The sequence below is a fragment of the Monodon monoceros genome, unplaced genomic scaffold, assembly GCF_005190385.1.
Source record: "Monodon monoceros isolate NGI ecotype Baffin Bay Population unplaced genomic scaffold, NGI_Narwhal_1 Super_Scaffold_18, whole genome shotgun sequence".
In the NCBI taxonomy this organism is placed as follows: Eukaryota; Metazoa; Chordata; class Mammalia; order Artiodactyla; family Monodontidae; genus Monodon; species Monodon monoceros.
Window position 1 is genome coordinate 110248455 of NW_021703774.1, and position 19536 is coordinate 110267990.

Sequence of the window (19536 nt, forward strand, 5' to 3'; positions counted from 1 at the left end):
AAAAAAATTAAAATATATTTTTATTAGTGGCATTTTACTATATTCCAATCCTTTGATTGTTAGTTATCATATATATTATGTTAATAAGTTAAAACTTAATTCCCTGACAGTGGTAAAGGATAGATAATACTATTAAAAAAAAAAGGAAAGAAAAAAAATAAAAAAAAAATAAAAATAAAAAAAAGGAAAGAAACATTTTCAGAAATAATAGCTAGTTAGTATTGAATGTCTAACTTTTCTTCTAGTGCATTAAGAGTAGAGACCTTTTTTTTTTAGCATTATTTTAACATTTTAAAAATAGAAAATGGAATTAACGTTCTTGTTCCATACTAACTGACTATTGAGGAAAAGTATTTTTTTCTATATTGAGGACTACAGAGACCTTTAATAGTTTGTTAGCAGGGAAAAAAAAAAAAAGTAAAGGTTAAGAAAAAAAAAATGTCTCAGCACTTGGAAAATTATCCTTACTACAATTTGTGGCATCTGAATTTGGTAGAATTTTTGTTCTCTTTCATGCCATAAGTTTTTCTTTTAACAGTTGGAAAATGAATTTAGCACTACATTGGGTGACTCCTTTGGTTGCTATTTAAAATATCCAAAGGGTAAATAAAATCTGAATCAGACTTACAATTCTGTGTGCTGCGTTTCAGTATAGGTAATAGCATAATTAGGGAAAGAGGAAGAAAGGAAGGGAGAAGAGACAGGGGAGTGAAGTGGAGAAAAAGCTGTAGAAACTTAGAAAAAAGGCCAAAGATAGCAAAGAGGGAAAGATGAGGAAGAAAACAAAGGAGAATGAAAATAAAAGGCAAAAGGAAGAGGCCTGGAAGTGGGACGGTGGATCCTTTGAGAAAATGTAAAATCACATACTTAGTGGGAGGGCAACTCGAAAGGCAGATACACAGCAATGGAATAAAAACATCTGTGATGAAGCCACTTGAAAATGTTTTGCTCTCCTAGTTTTAAAGCTGTAACCTGTTTAGGAAAGAGGATGCAATAACACTACAAACTGAATTTCATCAATAAATGGGTAATTATGGGCCAGATACATGACTAAGTTCTGTGAAGCAACTAAATATGCAACAAGAATAATGATGAATAGAAAAAAATAATTTGTATAAGCATTTGCTGTTTCTTTAAATATCATATTCTAGGTAAATTATTTTAAATCCATACGTATTGTAAATGTAACACTTTGAAGATAATCTCAGCAATAAATTCTAACAGTGCATTGATACTTAATTGCACAGATCCTTACATATTTATTGCTTTGTTTATGAGATTATTACACCTCATTTTTTTTAAATGAGAAACTTTGAAATTTGCATCTGTAATTTCTGATAATTTTAAAATTATTTGAATCCAAAGATTCAAGTACCTAAATGCTAAACATCAAAAACTCACCATGACCTTTATCTCACTATGGCCTCCATCCTTGATTCATCCCTTTGTCTTTACATTCTTTCTAAAGTCTTCATTTTAATTCCAAGTGTCTTAAAAATTCCAAATTCCCTTTAGTGTTTGATGCTATATCTAAAATGCTGAACTAGCATGTATGTTTAGGTCTTTGTTAAAAATAATTTACCAAAAAGCTAGGATACATAAAAATTTTTTAAAAATTGTTCTCCCTTTTCCACTTTCTCTTAAATGACTTTTTCAAATACTACAGGGAGGGGAAAAAAAAACAAAAATACATGGCTTCCTCCTTTATCATCTTCTAATAGGTAACACACCTTTGGGGTACATGGATAATATGCCCAATACTCAGCATTGCATGAACTGCCACATTTTATTCTTATAAGGAAAAAACTTTTAACTGTTGCCATTTTTCAGAGAGGCAGAAATCTACCAAGTGTCACACAGCACAGTGTTGAAGATAGAATAGAATTCAGGTCTGGCCAATTCCAAAGCCCACATTCTGGGACTTCCCTCGGTGGTCCAGTGGTTAAGACTCCATGCTTCCACTGCAGGGGGCATGGGTTTGATCCCTGATCAGGGAACTAGAATCCCACATGTCACGTGGTGTGGCCAAAAAATAAAAAAAAGAAAAACAGGAAAACCCCAAAACAACAACAACAACAAAAACAGAGCCCACATCCTTGTACATCCTGCCTTCTAGTTAGTTATCTACTTTCCACCTTCCATGTGTAGGCTTCTGCAAGTAAGGTTCTCTAGGGCAGGTACCAGGTTATACTCATCTGTGCTTTGATACAGTGACTGGCCCAGAGTAGCTTCAAATAAGTTTTGGAAAAGGATGAAGTCCAAGTTTCAACTTTATAATTAAATTATTCTTAAGCTTTGGAGAAAGTGACTGCTTCTCCTTTTTGGTTAGGTTTCTGATTACCTAAAACAGATCTGGATGTTCTGTGAATGGGGTTCTGGAAGGAAGGAAATTACAGTGTGATATACCTGATCATGTACTGGACCTCCAGACTTGCTGGTCCTACACCAGCAGTCCTCAATTTGTTGTTTAATGTTATTTATACAAACAAGATGTTCACTCTGAGTTTCTGCAGAGGAATCCCTTCTATTGTTAAACTAAGAAATCATCAAATCCTAGGGTGGTACATGCTTTAAAATTATGGGGCCTTTTTCCCCCCCCCCAGTTTTGGTTCTAAAACATATTAAGCAAACCTGGCTTGGTGGGACCAAAAGTGATAGAAAAGGAAAGCAAGGAGCATTCCAGAGATGGAGGTCCCAGATGAAAGCTTTGCTCTTACTTTATGAATGTTTGTTAAGCGGCATTTTCAAGTTTGTAGTCCATTTATTGCGATGTTTTTGCATACTCTCACCAGGTGTTTTTCAACGAAGCACTAAACTTCCCCTTGTAGACTCAAAGAGGATACCTTCAGGTAGGTTTACTGTAGAAGATTAAGACTGCATTAAGAACAAGTCTTAAATGTTCTGCTACCAATTAGCCCTCTAGTATTTCTGTAAGCCTTGAATTTTTGATGCGATCAATGACACCAGTGGAGCCATCTTCTGTGGAGTGGTTATTAAAGATATAAAAATCAATACAAAGATGATACCTGGAAATCTATATCACAAGATAATGAATCACCATGAGAGCCAACTAAGAATGTCAGCAAACCAAACAGAAGTTTTGTGCATAACAAAGTGTTTCATGCTGGTAGAATTTAAGCTAAATTTTGCATGAGACAGAAGTCTTCAGTCTACACTTATGATACATTTGCATGACAGGGTTTTAATAAGATGAAGACACAAGTCCAACTATGCAAAGGGTTTCTAGTGCATTTGAAAAAAAAAAGTAAAAGAGAAAAAATGGAGAGTGAAGATAGAGATGTTCACAACTGAGCAAATAATAGCATGATTTAACTTTAATGACAAAGTATCATCAAAACTTTCCCTGTCAGTAATCCTCATTCAATTTCTTTTAAATGAAATATTATTTGCCTGCACCTTAAGTCTGTTAAGTACTGATTGTTATTGGAGCTGTGTATTGCAGCTTCACAGAATAGTCCAAATTTAATTTGAACTGGGGATTGATTTCATTTCCTTCAAAGGAAGATTTTTTTTCCTTCCAAAATTGAGCTGGTGCATGACTTTGCAAGTTCATTTTGGTTTTCTCCTTGACCCAATTGTAAGTGACAGGAGAACATTTATGTATTTTGTCCTTAAGGGATATCACAATATTGCTAATGATGCCACAAATGACTAGGAGCTATACTTTGGCTTTAGAGATATGGATTCCCTATGATCCCATATCATTCACTGCCAGAAAAAGCAAAAATAAGCAGGCTTGCTACAGTCGTCAGTCGGCTACACCACTGTATATTTATTAGATATCGAGTTTTATGCCTGAGATTTCCCAATTTACAACTACATAAATAAAGTTTTATAGTCAGGGATTAGATGAGGGTGTGTTTTTGTATATGCTGGGTGGTGCAAAAGTCATAAATGTTTCTATTTCCTACTTTCTCTAGGCACATATATGAGTCTCTCCTTGGAACTCTTAAGTGGAAGCTGTTTTGGAGGGACATGCTCATAATCACTTCACATCAAGTCCTTAATGGCAAAGTCTGGCTCTTCATTAATCAGTAAACTTACTGATTTAGAGATAGATGTCTTTGTTTTTCTTGGAATTTTTTTCATCTACTTCTCATCCTGGTGCCAACACATTTTTTTTAGAAAATGAAACAATGATTAGTTTATTTTATTGAATACTAAGTTTGGTTTTCTCGGTGTTTTCATTACATGTTTCAAAGGTTGACTTAATCACCTGTGAGTTGTTATGAAGTCAGTCAGGGTGGAATTCCCAGAGATTTTTTTTCTCCCAACATATCACATAACAACAAGAGAGCTACACACACCTTGTGTAGTTTTAACAAGTCTTTGCAGTTTCGACTTAATTTGTTTCCCTCTACTTTATCCCCCAGGCTCCCAAAGCAAATGAACCATTCAGTAGCATAAAACAAGGGGAATTAGTTTAGACTTCAATAAAACACAGACCTCTAGCTGGCAGTATCTGCCCTGATGCAGTGTCTGCAGTTTAAAATATTGCGGTGTCTTGATTGTCCTGACACCTCACAATTGTCCTCTTGAACCCTCATTGCCTGGGGAACCTCAACACTCACAGCTGTTCAGTTCTCAGGCTCATCCTCAATGGTGCTGATATTTCATCTCCTTTATCTTTATCTGTAAAATCTACACTACAGATGCATGAATATACTTAGCAGTTTTCCAATAGTTCTAGACTCAGGGGTTACCTTGGATAGTCTCTTTTAAGTAGTATGAAAAAAAAAATTTGAGAGATGCTATTCTCATAGGCAAGAGGTTCATAGATAGCATTTGAGGAAACATATTTTTTTGTGGAAGAAAAGGTTTTTGCATCTCATCCAAGCTATGAAAACCTTTAGTCCTCATAAGTCAGTAGTCCTGTTTGCTTGGGGAATAGGTTTTGATGTCTTAAAAGATATTATTGATTCATTTACAAATAGCTAATGATGGTATGCTATGTGCTCAGTGCTGGGGATACATTTTGTATCAGGGAAACTGTGAGAAGGGTGTTTAGCAAGACTGTGAAGCTGTTCCTCCTGTGAGATCACGTTTTACAGTTTTGGGGGGAACAGTTGGTTAGTGTCTTTAAAAGTTTGGTTAGCGAACAAATTTAAACTGGGTAAGTGTCTAAACCTGTAGGAAATAATCAAACATTATTCTTAAAAGGTGAAAGAAATGAGATGTATAGCAATTATCTAAGAGCAAATCCTTCCTAATGGGCTAAATGATAAAAAGCTGACCCCAGAATTGGGCAGGTAAATCATATGGAGAAAGTTAAGGTTTCGGACAATGTATGTTTACCAGATAAAAACTGGTGGGGATTAAATAAACTGGGGGGATAAAAAGGGTCGATATCTAAAAAAGGGCAAGCTGAACAAGAAAATTCCACCTTCCATACAGTTAAGATGGGCTCTTACAAAGGGGAGAAAACCCACAGAGGGCATTTATAATACCAAGTGAACACAAATAGGTTTTAAAATCTATAATTTAATTTAGAAATCAAGAAGACAGATGTATTATTTTATAATGCCATGTCTTACATAATCTAGTATTAATGTATTTTTCTAGCTTCTATGAAATGAAAGAGTGGTTTTAATTAATAGGAAATTAACACAAGATGGAAGCCAAGAGAACAATTACCCAGGAGTTGCACATCAGACCATTATGGAGATTTATCTTTGCAAACAAGCCCAGAAATAGGAATACTTCTAAACTTTGATGAGTCAATGCTTCACCAGACCTCTTAATGGTCAACCTTCCTACCGGCTAGCTGACTCCTATGAATCAAGGGAATTGGGTGAATCCAAATCTTAGTGGTGGGTCTGGTTTCAGGAGAAACAAAGCAGGATAAAAATATAGTAAGGCAGGGAGAGTTTAAGTTATAACAAAACTCAATATGTTTAAAAAAAGAATAGAAAGAAATATAACAAAATGTTAACAATGCTTTTCTCAGGGTGTTGGCATAAACAATTACTTTTTTTTCTTCTTTGCATGTTTTGATATTTATAAATTTTCTACAATAGCATTTCTACTTTAACCAGAAAAAAACAGATCAATGAAAAGTATAATCTGACAGTTAAAATTACTATTATTATATACAGAAGCATACATTTTACCACTGGTAATGCCTTTGGCTATAGAGGAATGATGATTCACACAGAAAGATGTTTTATACCTAGTTAACTGGAAAAGCTTTGGGCAAAATCAGAACTACGGATCCTAGAAGCTGAAAACAGTGAAGATTTGATTGACATGAGGAAGAAAAGGTAAGATGAATGGAAGGTCTTCCAGACAGTGAGAACAGTCTCTTAGAGTGTGTGAGAACATGATGAATGTGAAAACAAGGCAAAGTGAGCCTTATATGAAAGTGAATAATAAATAAGAGATTAGGAAGTAAACTGGCCTTAAATCTGAAAGTAAGAGCAATGACAAAATTCTGTATTTTTGACATCAAAATTAAGAAACTCTGTTGGGAAATAAGTTTATGGAATGAGTAAAATGAACCTTAGAGTCAGAATGATTTCTACTTTGGGGGGCGGGGCTCTAAGTCATTAGCATTGGGTCTGTTTTATTAACACTATACTTTTCCTTTACTTCCAAGAAAAAGCACATTTAATGCTTTTACTCTTCATAATTCTCTTGCTTAGTGAAATATTCATTGATTTTTCTGAATCTGTAGCCCATCTGCTTGCAAAACACTCATTGACTTCATGGGACTAAATAATAAGTATTGGCTGATGTTAATGTACATACATGCAATAAAACTGTCAACTCAGTCATCTTCCTGGTATACCTGAGTATATAAGAAAACCATCATTAGTCAGGGAGGCAGCACTGTCTGAAAGGTGATGTACCTAATGGAAAGAGCATGGCCTTTGGCTTCAGAAAGTCAACAGTTCAAATCCTGGCCCTGTCACTTGTTACTTGTTAAATTTGATCAAATTAAAATTTTGAGCCTTATTTCCTTCTTTTAAGAATTTATTTATTTACTTTTGGCTGCGTTGGGTCTTCATTGCTGCACGTGGGCTTTCTCTAGTTGCGGTGAGTGGGGGCTACTCTTCATTGCAGTACGCGGGCTTCCCCTTGTGGTGGCTTCTTTTGTTGAGAAGCACGGGCTCTAGGTGTGCGGGCTTCTGTAGTTGTGGCACGCAGGCTCAGTAGTTGTGGCTCGTGGGCTCTAGAGCACAGGCTCAGTAGTTGTGGCGCATGGGCTTAGTTGCTCTGTGGCATGTGAGATCTTCCCGGACCAGGGCTTGAACCCGTGTACCCTGCATTGGCAGGCAGATTCTTAACCACTGCATCACCAGGGAAGCCTTGAGCCTTATTTCTTTGACTTTAAACTGGGAACAATACATTTTCCTAAAAAAAATTTTGTGAGGATTAAATGAAATATATGTAAGTTAAAGCATAAAGTGCCAGGCATACAACAAACTCTGAATAAATGGCAGCTATGATTAGCATTGTCTTCAGCTTGCTCATGGTTTACTTTCCCAGCACAATGCAACTTAAGAGTTACAAGAACAAGATCTAATTTTAGTTTTCTTTGAATGAGTCAAGCTTTGGATTATTAATACGAGAATTATCTCATTTTTTGCTTAGATAGCAAATGGTTAGTTTACAGAACTAGATATGAAATAGACTCATCTTTTACATTCTCAAATCTTTCTCTGTCCAGGTCAATGATACTAGCTTTCTCTTTCACGTTGGGGCTGGTCAGAAACCCAAAGAAAGCAGTTGATGAACCTCAGAGACGCTGGATTTCTATTTCAGATAGATGGGATTACTCAGTAAGCTTTATACCCATGACCAACATTTGGGTCTTAAAGGCTTGAACTTAGCTACAATAGCTGTAGTTCTCCCTGAGGGAGATGAATTCTTTCCATCCATTCTGGAATCTTCACTGCTGCAATCTGAGGGGAGAGCCTCATATTCCAGCTAAGCTTGGGATTTTTGTGGTAGGTCTATTTGCACTTTCACTGGGCATAGAAGAGTGAAAGACTTGTTTGCTGGCAGTTACCCAGCTTTCATGGTGAGTTAACCAGTCCCATAAACTCCTCCTTGGCTTTGCTTTTAGTGGTCAAACAGCTTATTACATAGACCCTAGATAATATAAATATAGGACCACTGGTTATTTAGCCCAGAGAAGCACTACATATCCAAGCTGTATTCATTATTAAAACCCTATCTTGGATCCCACCTCTTCCATCATATCTTCTACAAAATTCATAATTTATAATACTGAGATGAGTACATGCATGTACTTTTTTTTCTGATGTTAATATTTATTTTGTATGTGTTGATTTTACCTCTATAAATAAACTTCAGAGAGTAGGGGCCATACTTTACACCCTCTTTATACTTCGTTGTGAACAGTTTTGGACATATTATAGACCCCCAATAAAATAAGTTAAATGATTTTTTTTTTAAAGTTTTCCAAGGGCTTCCCTGGAGGTGCAGTGGTTGAGAATCTGCTTGCCAATGAAGAGGACACGGGTTCCAGCCCTGGCCTGGGAAGATCCCACATGCCGCGGAGCAACTGGGCCCGTGAGCCACAACTACTAAGCCTGCGCGTCTGGAGCCTGTGCTCTGCAACGAGAGGCCATGACAGTGAGAGGCCCGCGTACCACGATGAAGAGTGGCCCCCGCTCGCCGCAACTAGAGAAAGCCCTCGCACAGAAACGAAGACTCAACACAGCCAATAAATAAATAAATAAATTTATTAAAAAAAGAAAAAAAAAAGTTCTCCAAACATCTAGTTGGTGAGACTAAAAAGTAAATTTAGCGTATATTTTTCTGTGATTTTAAACTTTCCAGTGAACGTGAAAAGGTTCCATTTTAAATTAAATTTTCATTCTTGAAATGATGGGATCAGTGGGGTAGAGTAGGCAGGTAGGTGTATGAAAAGACTGACAGCAGAATGTAGATTTGATGCATGTTAAGATTTGCTAAATATTTTTGTTACTTGAAAGTTTTTCCTAAAAATCAGCCTTTATTTTTGAGTCTCCTTTATTTATTTCTTCAAATTATATATCAAAAATTTTACTCAGATACATGTTAATTGATCAACCTCACTCAGAACATTCAGATGCAGATTTGGGGCTAGAACTCAAAACTGGGATACCAGTGATGTGTTTTTAACAATGATACTTTCCTGAAATGCTGGTTACAGACATTATCCATTCATGTTTCTTACATTACCATAGCAATCAAGTTTATTTATAGCATAGAGACCCCAGAAAAATTATACTGGAATATTTTAACATAAAACAATTTAAAATTTCTAAACTATTACACTGAAGCAACTGTCTTAATAGCTAATATTATCCCTTCCAACTATTACTTGTCTTACTTTCAATATTATAATTATGATATTATTCAGGATTATATTAAGATCTACTATATTTACTAGATATATTTTGAAAACAGGAACATGAAAGAAATGCACTGAAATTTGAGTAAGAATCATTATGGGGACTTGTATCTATTTTATTTATTTTTAAATTTGAAGATCTAATTAGCTTTATTAGGCAATTCATGAATCGGGCAATATCCCATGTAGCAACTAGAAGGGCACCCCCTAGTGTCTATTGTTTTTATGAAAAATTTTCTCTTCCAATAAATAATCTACTGTTAATACCTATGCTTTAGAAGACACATCACTATGTCAACTTTGCCAAATTTTGCCTCTTTAAATGACTTTAACACTAAGTATCACTGTTGACTAAACATTGTAATAGTGTGGTTAATTAAAGCAAAATTCTAACTTCAGTTTAGGTCTTCTTATTAAAATTAATAGTCTCTAAATGGTTCAGCAGATAGCTTGCTTAAACCTTATAATAGCATTTTCTTCATTTGGGTTATTAAAGTAAAAATATAGCCATAATCAATGATAATATTAGTAACAAATAACTAAATTAAGTAAAATAAACCATATCCCTATATATTTTTATCTTTAAAGTTATCTTTGGAAATAGGATAGTGATCAATTACATTTTGGAGGTGAGAAAACTAGGTCAGACAGCAGTTAAGGGCCACTTTTGGATTGAACCCAGGTTTTTGAGGGTTCTATAAACCATGCACTGGTGGTGTTTTCTTTTCTCTAATCTGTTACTTTTGGTCATGAAAGGAAAGAAGGGGATGGTAGATTTGAGAAATTGCTTTTGGTAATGGAGGAGGGGGAAATCCAGTGACTTGTTCTGACCAACAAGCACTATGGTTATGCTTCTTAGAAGGATGGATGCGAGTGGAAACGGACTATTGGCAAATCTACTGGAGAGATGAAGTCATTAGCCATATGTAGGCTCATTAAGCTCTAATGGTGATCATAATCATCAGTGATTTGGAAGAATGGTGTCTCCATTCCCTTGAAAGGCTTTTTGTTTTGTAGGTTCCTTTTTATTCTGCTTCCTGAAACTCTATGCCAATTGATGTTTGCATGTTTCTGAAATGGCGATGAACCTTCTAATTGATTCTCCCACTACACGGTGCACTGAGCTGGCAGGCGCCCCGCTGTCAGGTCACTTTCACGTCACACCACCTAGGGCTGGCCAGGGAGCCATTCAAAGAGCAATGGGACGCCAATTATTCTCCTTCCTGGCATTTACATGAAAGGTATAATATATCTCCTTTAGGAGAAGGGCTGCTAAAAGGGAATTGGGAGTTTGGTTCCCTTAATAATTCCCATAACCACTGAGTTCCTGGACTAAAGGAAAATTGAGAAACTGAAACAAATAAAATAAGGAGGTAGAATAAAAGCATTTTAGTTAATCAGTAAACCTAGTGTTTAGTAGGTGTCACGCAATATTTTAAGTGCTTTACATCAACTCATTTGTTTATACTATGCCATAGCTTTTGGGAGTGAATACTGTTATTTTTCCCACTTTGTAGATGAGAAAATTGAAGACCACAGTGTCATAGCTAATAAATGGCAGAACCACAATTTGAGTTTAGGTTTGATCTAAAGCCTAGCTTTTTAGTCATTCTGCTATAGATGATAACAAAGATCCTCTTGAGTCTACCTTAGTATAGAATCGATAGCTTCTAGGTACATACAATTATTTAACAAGCAGCAAAGCAAATGATGGTTGTGATTCATAGAAACAGAAATATGAGGCCATCCTCTATAAATCCTTCTATCCCACACATCCTCATCTGACACCACCTATGGTAGAAACAGCCTTCATGGGATGTTTTGTACATCTTCCTACTTCTATAGAGGAATGCATCCTAATAATTTCAAGTTTCATTTATGAAAATGACAGATCTAATTGCTCTCCAGTTGACTATGTGACTTGTGATGTCCTGGCATACTCCAGGGTAGGAGTCTCCTAAAATCATAAGGATACTGTTGTATGAAATTGAGGTAGGTAGCCAGCCTTAAGCAATATACAACAAATAGCCTGCCTCTGAAGAGAGGGAACTCACAGATGTACTGTATTCATCCCTCAGCACTCCCCAGGATTATGAGTCTACCCTCTACTAAAAGATTACACAGGATCATAACTTAGAAACTCACCACAGAGTAATAAAGGATAACACATTTACACAATGCTGGAATTCACACTACAATTAAATCCATTATGTCTTATTTTGAAATTAATCATTTACCTTATGAATCTATGTAGGCTCCATACTCTTCAGAACTAGTTGTGAGGTTCAGAGTAAGTGGTCTGTGACCTAGAAGGAAGACAAACAAATTCACGGTTCAAATTCAGCATGAAAAGAACGTCAGTAGGATTGAAGAGGATCCACATGTGTGTTAAATACTGTTTTGAGTCGGATTCAAATTATAAAGACATTTACCAGTTTGGAGGTTCAGAGAAGATAGAATTTAGATAACACAGAATATCAGTGTCTGTGCCCCTGTGCTTTAAATATCAGTTTAGACAAAAAAGTTAAAGAGTCTAAAATGATTCCTGGAACTGAACAGTGTAACTGAACCCAGGAGAGAGTAGCAGCCTGCCACCCACCTGGGGAAACGGGTTAATAAAAAGATCAATTGCACTCTTATCTTGTTAGTCATTAGACAGCCCATTGATACCACCTGCTTACTTTAAAAGTACAGGACCGCCACTGCAAAGCTGCCACATCACTTCGGAACCCGCTTTCTTTCTGCTCTAGTGATAGGAGGGAGAAGGCCAAACTCTGACCCTTAGAAGCTAAGCATGTGTTCCTCTGTTCAACGCAGATGTGATGGCACATCAGAAAGCAAGTCTTTTCCCAGGGGAAGGGATAGTGCGTGGTTTCCTCTTCGACAAATATACCAGAATATGAGGAGTTTGTAAAGTTAATACTATTGTGAACTCAAGAAACATTTTTAATGTTAAAAATAAAATGGCAAAAAAAAAAAAAAAGGCTCAGAGGATTTTCTTTCTTCTTCTGTCTTGAGGTAATTATATCTCTCAGATCTGAACTGGCTATATATTTAAAATACACAGATTATACAAATTTTTACTTGCTTTAATGGTCTGGGAGAACCACTGCCTGTTTTTCAGTTGTCAATATTCTTTTCCAAAAGCATAAGGAAAGGTTTACCTGTTTTACTTTAGTATCAGTTGCCAGTGATTAATGGTTCAAAAGAAACATTATACATTTCCTAAAGCAAAATAAGCACCTGCTTACCATGGTGGACAGGGAAGAAACTTTTTTTTTTTTTTCAGTTGGTAATAGGATCTTTTCCCCCAGCAGTTATTGTCTGGTTCTCTTAGCTTCTGCAAACTCCAGCTATAAATGGGCCTCCCAACTTTTTTTTTTTTACCCCCGATACTACACTTAGCTAGGCATCAGATGTGCGATGGGAGGAATCCAGACCATCTAACCTTTGTAATGCTTAAGGGTTTGTCTTGCCAATTTTTAAAATTCCTGGTTAACTAATAGACATGAGATTAACATAGAAATGGTGGACATTTGATTTTGTGAAATTCTGTGAAAGACGGATATTTTCATCTGTAATAAAAAAAAATTTCTTAGGATGGATTAACATTGGCTATCAAACTATGCCATCTTAAGAGGACAAAGGTAACTGAGTAACTGTTAATATTTGTAGTAATGAACATAGCTATTGGACTAATAATGAGATCTCTACTTTTCTGACAGACATTTATATTTGAAAATGCAGGGTTTGAGGAATTTTCAATATTTTCTTGAGAGTTCAGGTACATGGTAAAAGTTTCAATGAACATCAAATATGACAATTTAGATGTTATAGAAATACAAATGAGTTCCTGTATGTGTCTTTTACAAACAGAACATACACATTAACTTTGTGAATAAACCTAATAAGGTCAGCATTAACCAAGTGTAGTCAAATGTACAAAAGAAGTCATTTTTGCTAAAGTTCGAGAATGCCTTATCAGAATGTGACTTGATAGTCACCTTTGAATACTTTTTCTTACTGTTGAATAAAAATTCCTCTCCTCTTTGAAGAGAGTTACTCTTAGAGGAATATCTTCAAATTTTGAAGTCAGTTTCTCTGGTGAAATTTCCAAGTTCAAAATAATAGCATCTAAATAAACAAGTCAGATGTTCGAGTAACTCATTCCTTATGCAGTGGTGGTATTGTCACCAGCAAAGCTCACTGGGGTCCCCGGGAAAAATATGATGGGATCTTCTTGATAAGGTCTAACCTCTCCTTTGGGCTTAGTCTAGTTTCACTTGCCTGTAGGGGGCCTTGCACAGAGGCCTTGCACCAAACACGTCGGATTAGAGTTCCCAGAGCAGAACTGCAGTGCGCAGCTCAGCGGTCCTCCCGCAGAAGCGCCAAGCACAACACTGTAACTGAAGATGGCGGCGGCAGGCCGTGCGCAGAGACGCTGCGCCTGACCCTGCCCTCTGGAGCCTGAGAAACACAGCTCCGCCTGCCCCGCCCGTCCTGCCAGAGCTCCGCCCCCTCCCGAGGATAGACCCGTATACAGCAGCCCGGCCCACGGCCTGTTAGAAAGAGTGTGTATCTAGAGCAGTAAATTCGCGCCTCTCCAATTTTTGATCAAAGCTAAAGCTTTCTTTGCTTCCAAACCGAACTCAGTCTTGGTCTATTGGCAGGAGCGACACCAGGCAGGAGGACTCTTGTTGGCCCTGACTGGATAGGGTGGGTAACAGTATCAGTATTAAGAAATGAAAGGTCAGAGGGCTTCCCTGGTGGTGCAGTGGTTGAGAGTCCGCCTGACGACGCAGGGGAACGGGGGTTGGTGCCTCGGTCCGGGAGGATCCCACATGCCGTGGAGCGGCTGGGCCCGTGAGCCATGGCCGCTGGGCCTATGCGTCCGGAGCCTGTGCTCTGCAACGGGAGGGGCCCCAACAGTGAGAGGCCTGCGTAGCGCAAAAAAAACAAAACAAAACAAAACAAAAAAACTCTCACGGAGATGAGAGTAAGTAGCTGGAAATGTAACATTAAAAATTAGGGGAGATACTAGAGCTAGAGATTTGGGTGTCCTTCCAATGGATGAGATAATTAAAGCTGTGGGATTGTCTATAATCATCAAAGGTAAGGGAGGAGGCGAGTCTCCATAGAAGTGGGCATCTAGGGAAGTGACAGAATTAGGGGAACTGTAGCTAGAGTTAAAGCAAGTAGGAATAATATCAAACAGTTAAATACTGATGACTTTGTGATCAACACTGTTCTAAGCACTTTGCAGCGGGTAACTTACTTCATTTTCACAACCCCTAGGAAGTAGATTTTGTTATTAACCCTACTTCATAAAGAACGGAATTAGAGAGAGGTTGGTAAGGGCACACAGCTCATAGGTGGTAAAGATTCAAATCTAGAGAGCTTAGTCTCAGAGTCCCCTTCCTTAAACACTGTCCTGTAGCACCTCTCAGGTAGAATGAGTGATTTTGAAAAGAGGGTTGCTCTTATTAAAACAGAAACCCTACCGATTAAATTTAAGTGGTTAGGTTAGCAAAGAGGACATCTATAGGCATAGGGCCAAACTTGAGAATGATAGCAACATGCAGGTGAAAGGGGGTTTTGGTACTAAACAAATGACTACATGCAAAATAATGTTGTTACACTTTTGACAAGTGATTGGAAGGAAAGTTACAGAATTCAGTGGGAGTCTACAGCAAGGGGTCCTAACCTATTTTATGCGAGGTATGGGGGTTGCTCTCAGGGAAGTCTACCTTGAGAAAGGGACATTTAAACTGAGACCTAAATCTGGGGTAGGAGTTAGCAGCACAAAGAAGGAAAAGGAAGGCACTCCAAATTCAAGGGCGCTTCAGCAGGAGGAACTTACAGGATTCCAGGAGTAAAGAAATTCAGGGCAAAGATAAGAAAAAAGAGGCCTTAAAGATTTTGAACTTTATCCTAAGAGTAATGGGAAGATATTGAAAGGTATTAAGCAGGAGAGAGATAAATTAAGGCACAGAGAGTTCAAGTAAACTGCCCAGTATCACAGCTACTAGTTGACTGAGCCAAAAAGAAATCCAACTCATCCCAGTCCCAAGGTTCTTCCTCTCTCAAAACTATATCACTGTCCAGACTGGGCTGCAAAATGTTTATCAACCAGCTCTCTGGGGAAAATTGATGATTTGCAGCATTTTCTGATGTAAATGGTATAAATACCATTGCCGATTTCCAACTACTAACAGCAAGTTATGGAAGCAGAGTTGGGGAGGAATGCTCCATATCATACCATTTTATGGTATTTCTAAACATTCAGAGACAATAGACCAAAATATCCTCAAGAACACAAAAAAATAATACAATGTACTACAATAATTAGGAAGTGATGAGTTCTGTGCATTTATTACCTTTGTTTTTAATATAATGTATTTAATTCAAAATTTATACAATTAATTATTAATAGTGGCTTTCTGGGGAGACAAACAGCTTGCCAAATACCTGAAAATTTAATAATAAGATCTCCTGACCAGGTACAAGCTGATGCCAGCACACCACAGTTACCACCTCGAAGAGCCATTTGAGCCATTTCTTGGTATATTTTTTTTATTTTCCTGCTTTTGTTTTGGGAGATGATTCCCGGCATCTTAGATAAAAGCTCACTTATGTCTTTGCACTTATCTCATTGTGTGGATCATTGTGCATATCCAGTGAAAATAATTTTTTTTTTTTTTTCCCAAACAGGCCAAGAGTAGAGGGAGAGTTTAGCTCCTGGGAGGCAGGGCTGTGCAATATCCTTCAAGGGGACACCTGGTGACAAATAGCAAACATTTCTGGCTGACCCCTCACCTTTGCTTCCAAATAGTTAGGAGAGGAAGTTTCTGATTTCAAATTCAAATTTATAACTGTTAAACTGAAGCTAAACTTACAGTCTCTGTATCTATTACCATTCAGTCCTGTTATTGTCGTGCAGCCCCCTCTTTAGGAAAACCATTGGGCCCTAAAATAAAATGTTCAGAAACATGTAGATGAAAAGCTCTCAGACTTTGGCAGTGTTACTTGAGTTGCTCTGGCCTCAGAAGGGACAATCATAATATTTTTCTGACTGTCTTCTCTTGATTTATAATTTGAATCTCCATAAATGATAATAGAGAGGGCAATTATCAAAGAGATGGAAAGGGCAATTATCATTAAATTGAAAACACATCACACATTCAACAGGATGAATGACGGAGCTAAAAACAGATTTTGTGGATCTTGCAACTGTTCCAAAAGAACTTAATGGAAGCAACCTCATCTCTCCCCACCTCCTCCAATTAACCAGATGACTTTGGGTATATTTTCCTTTTTTTTCCTTGGATGTTAGCACAAGGCCTGTTAATCTAATCTGCCTGAATACTGACACTACTTATGATATGTAAATTTATGAGACTAAACCAGTTGCTGTTTGCCTAGTGTGAAAAAAAGTTTTTCTTTTTTTGTAAAAACAGTAGAGAAAAATTAGTTCTCTTGTTTGGACATTTGTGATTCCAGGAGACTGCAGATACCCGTCTCATCTGTTCTTAACCCTTGCAATGAATTTTTTAAAGTGAGGCAACATGGTATTTTCATTCATGAGGTTAAATAATAGACTGGACATTGAAATTCCCATAAAGGGCTTTGGTTTGGTTGGATAAATTGAACACATTATGATCCAATCTCTAGGCATTAGTTATCACTCCTACTTCTACAAATATAGAAGTAACAGGTAAATGTTTATGATCCTTTCATGGAGAATTCTTACCATTTGGATTTACTATTTTAAGGAGTGAAATTATAGACATTCTTTGGAAGGGATAAGATGTGAAAGGAGAAAAAGAATTACTTTTATCAGCACATCTGAATCATAAAAATAACTGACATGAATGTCAATATCTGTCTATATGAAGCTTTATATAATCTGATCAAATCATATTCTGATAGGAAGCACAAAGGGTTTCCCCCTTTTACATTAAGTGCGGTCCACAGAGCAGATAAGCTCTTTGTAATATACCGATCATGAAGAAACTAAATATGGAGTGATGGAAATGCTCCGATGAATTTAATTTATATTTATTTCAACTGGCTTCTGCTTTCCCCATGCTGGTTCTTGACAGAGCCAATCACCTACCATTGGTTAATTCTTAATCAGATTAGGTTTGTTTACTTGAGAACAAAGAGCCATGAGATGATCCCAGCACAAGTGGCTATACTCTTAGTAACAGTTCAGACATTATGGTAATAGACAAAAATGTAAGGAAACACAGTTCAAAAGAAAGAAGGAAACAACACTAATATTTACTAAACACCTATTATTTGTCAGATACATTAAATACATGTAACTTTAATGTTGCCACTGTCTGACATCAAACCTGTTAGTGAGTCTGGTATTCATATGTCCTCCCCAGCCCAAAGACAAATGAATTTAGTTTTACTATGCTATACTCTGTGACTTCCACAAATACATTCTCCTTCACGCTGGAGCCCCGAGCTGTGTCTGCCATGTGCCCATTCTGGTGCTTTGTTGCTTGGAGAACAGAATATATGCTGTACTGTCTAGCTGCCAGCAATATACAACATTAGTGCTGAATATTTTCCTTTTAAAGACATATGATTCTCTATTGCATCATTCTTTTCTCTAGCTTTCATCTTCCACATGTCCTAGAGCAGTCTTTCAATGTAAGAAATATTTGACAACTCCTAAACAAGAAAACAGACAAAATTTCTGTCCAATTTACCCAGTATGAATTTATATAAGTATGTGTGTGTGTAAGTATATGTGTGTGTACCTATAAACTGCCCATCTTGAATTGATTACACATACAAATATCTGTTTTGAGGAAGTAAATTCGTATGTTTATCATAATTCATCTTGGTCAATAAATTTATTTTGAAATACTAAGAGCTCTATAAAACAAGGTGAAATGTTTTTTCTTTAAAATTCCCCAAAGTTCTGAGTGCTCTGAATTTGTTGAACTCTCAGCAATCATCAACTGTTGATTAAGTAATTCACTTTTGGGTATCCTCAAGGAGGGGGTTGGAGCTGGGGAAATTCCCCTTGAATTCTAGGAAGTGGTTCTTTGGACATGATGTTTACTTCCTTTGATGTCACAATTTCTCTTGATAAATGTAAACACTTATTTTTAACATGGTTGTTAAAACTTATTCAATATTCTGTTTCAGTTCCTGTGCCCAATACTGGTGGAGTAGAAAGGTCAATTTATGGATCAATATGCTCACAGTTTGAATGTTGAGTTAGTAGAAAGTGAACTTCATATTATTTTAATATTTTTAATGTGCTTGAAACATAAGAAGTGTTTTTGAAAAATAAAAATCGCAAAGCTATCCACTCTAGTATAAAGTATAACAAAATTCATGTCAATAAAGTTTCTGTATCATTATTATTTTGGGGGATTGGTAACTTTTTCTCAATTATACCTAGTCTTTTTGTTGAAACGCTTTGTCAGCTATATATAATTTTCACAGAAATCCCATGAGGTATGCCTGATTTTACAACTCAGAGAAGTTAAAAAACTTTTCATGTCAGGCAGCAAGCAAACAGCAGAGTGGGGAGTTAGAGCCAGAGCTCTCAGGTTCTAAGGCCTGCGGATGGAAAAATGCAGTTTTCTAATTGTGCCAATTGTGGACAGCTATTCTAGAGCCAAAGTTGTCCTTGTTTGTGTATTTTGTACTTCCTAGGACAGTTTTAGTTAAAAACTGCTACAGATAAGAGATGATATTGATCTCAATTTTTAAAACTAAATCAGAATGTCAAACTCTGCTCATAATCCTTCCCCAGCCCCAAGTGAACTCCCGTTTGTCACAACCAAACACCTTAAATGTTTGTTTCCTCCAATTGTATATCCACTAGGCGTTCATTCACTTTTCATTCTTTCACTCAACAAATATTTATGGTACCTTCATTATATACCAGACATTTTTCTAGGCCCTGAAAAAACATGAAGTCCCTATGGTTTTGAAGTTTATACTTGGATGGGAGAGAGAGAAAATAAGCACATACATGCAAACATAATTACAAGTAAGGTCAAATAATGATATATGCAATGAAGAAAAATAAAATGGGATAGGACTTAGAAAATAATAATAACTAACTTTTATTGAAAACTGTCAGACACTGGTCTAAGCACATTACGTGGATTAATTCA

The 19536-nt window shown here is 36.8% G+C and overlaps 1 long non-coding RNA gene across 1 annotated transcript in view; it reads right to left on the reverse strand.

The window, feature by feature from the left end:
- Positions 1 to 19536, reverse strand: part of LOC114899752 — a 253117-nt gene that overhangs the window by 114935 nt on the left and 118646 nt on the right. The window contains exon 2 of the long non-coding RNA XR_003794642.1: positions 11623 to 11691. This is a non-coding gene — a long non-coding RNA (uncharacterized LOC114899752). The remainder of the gene's footprint in view (positions 1 to 11622; positions 11692 to 19536) is intronic.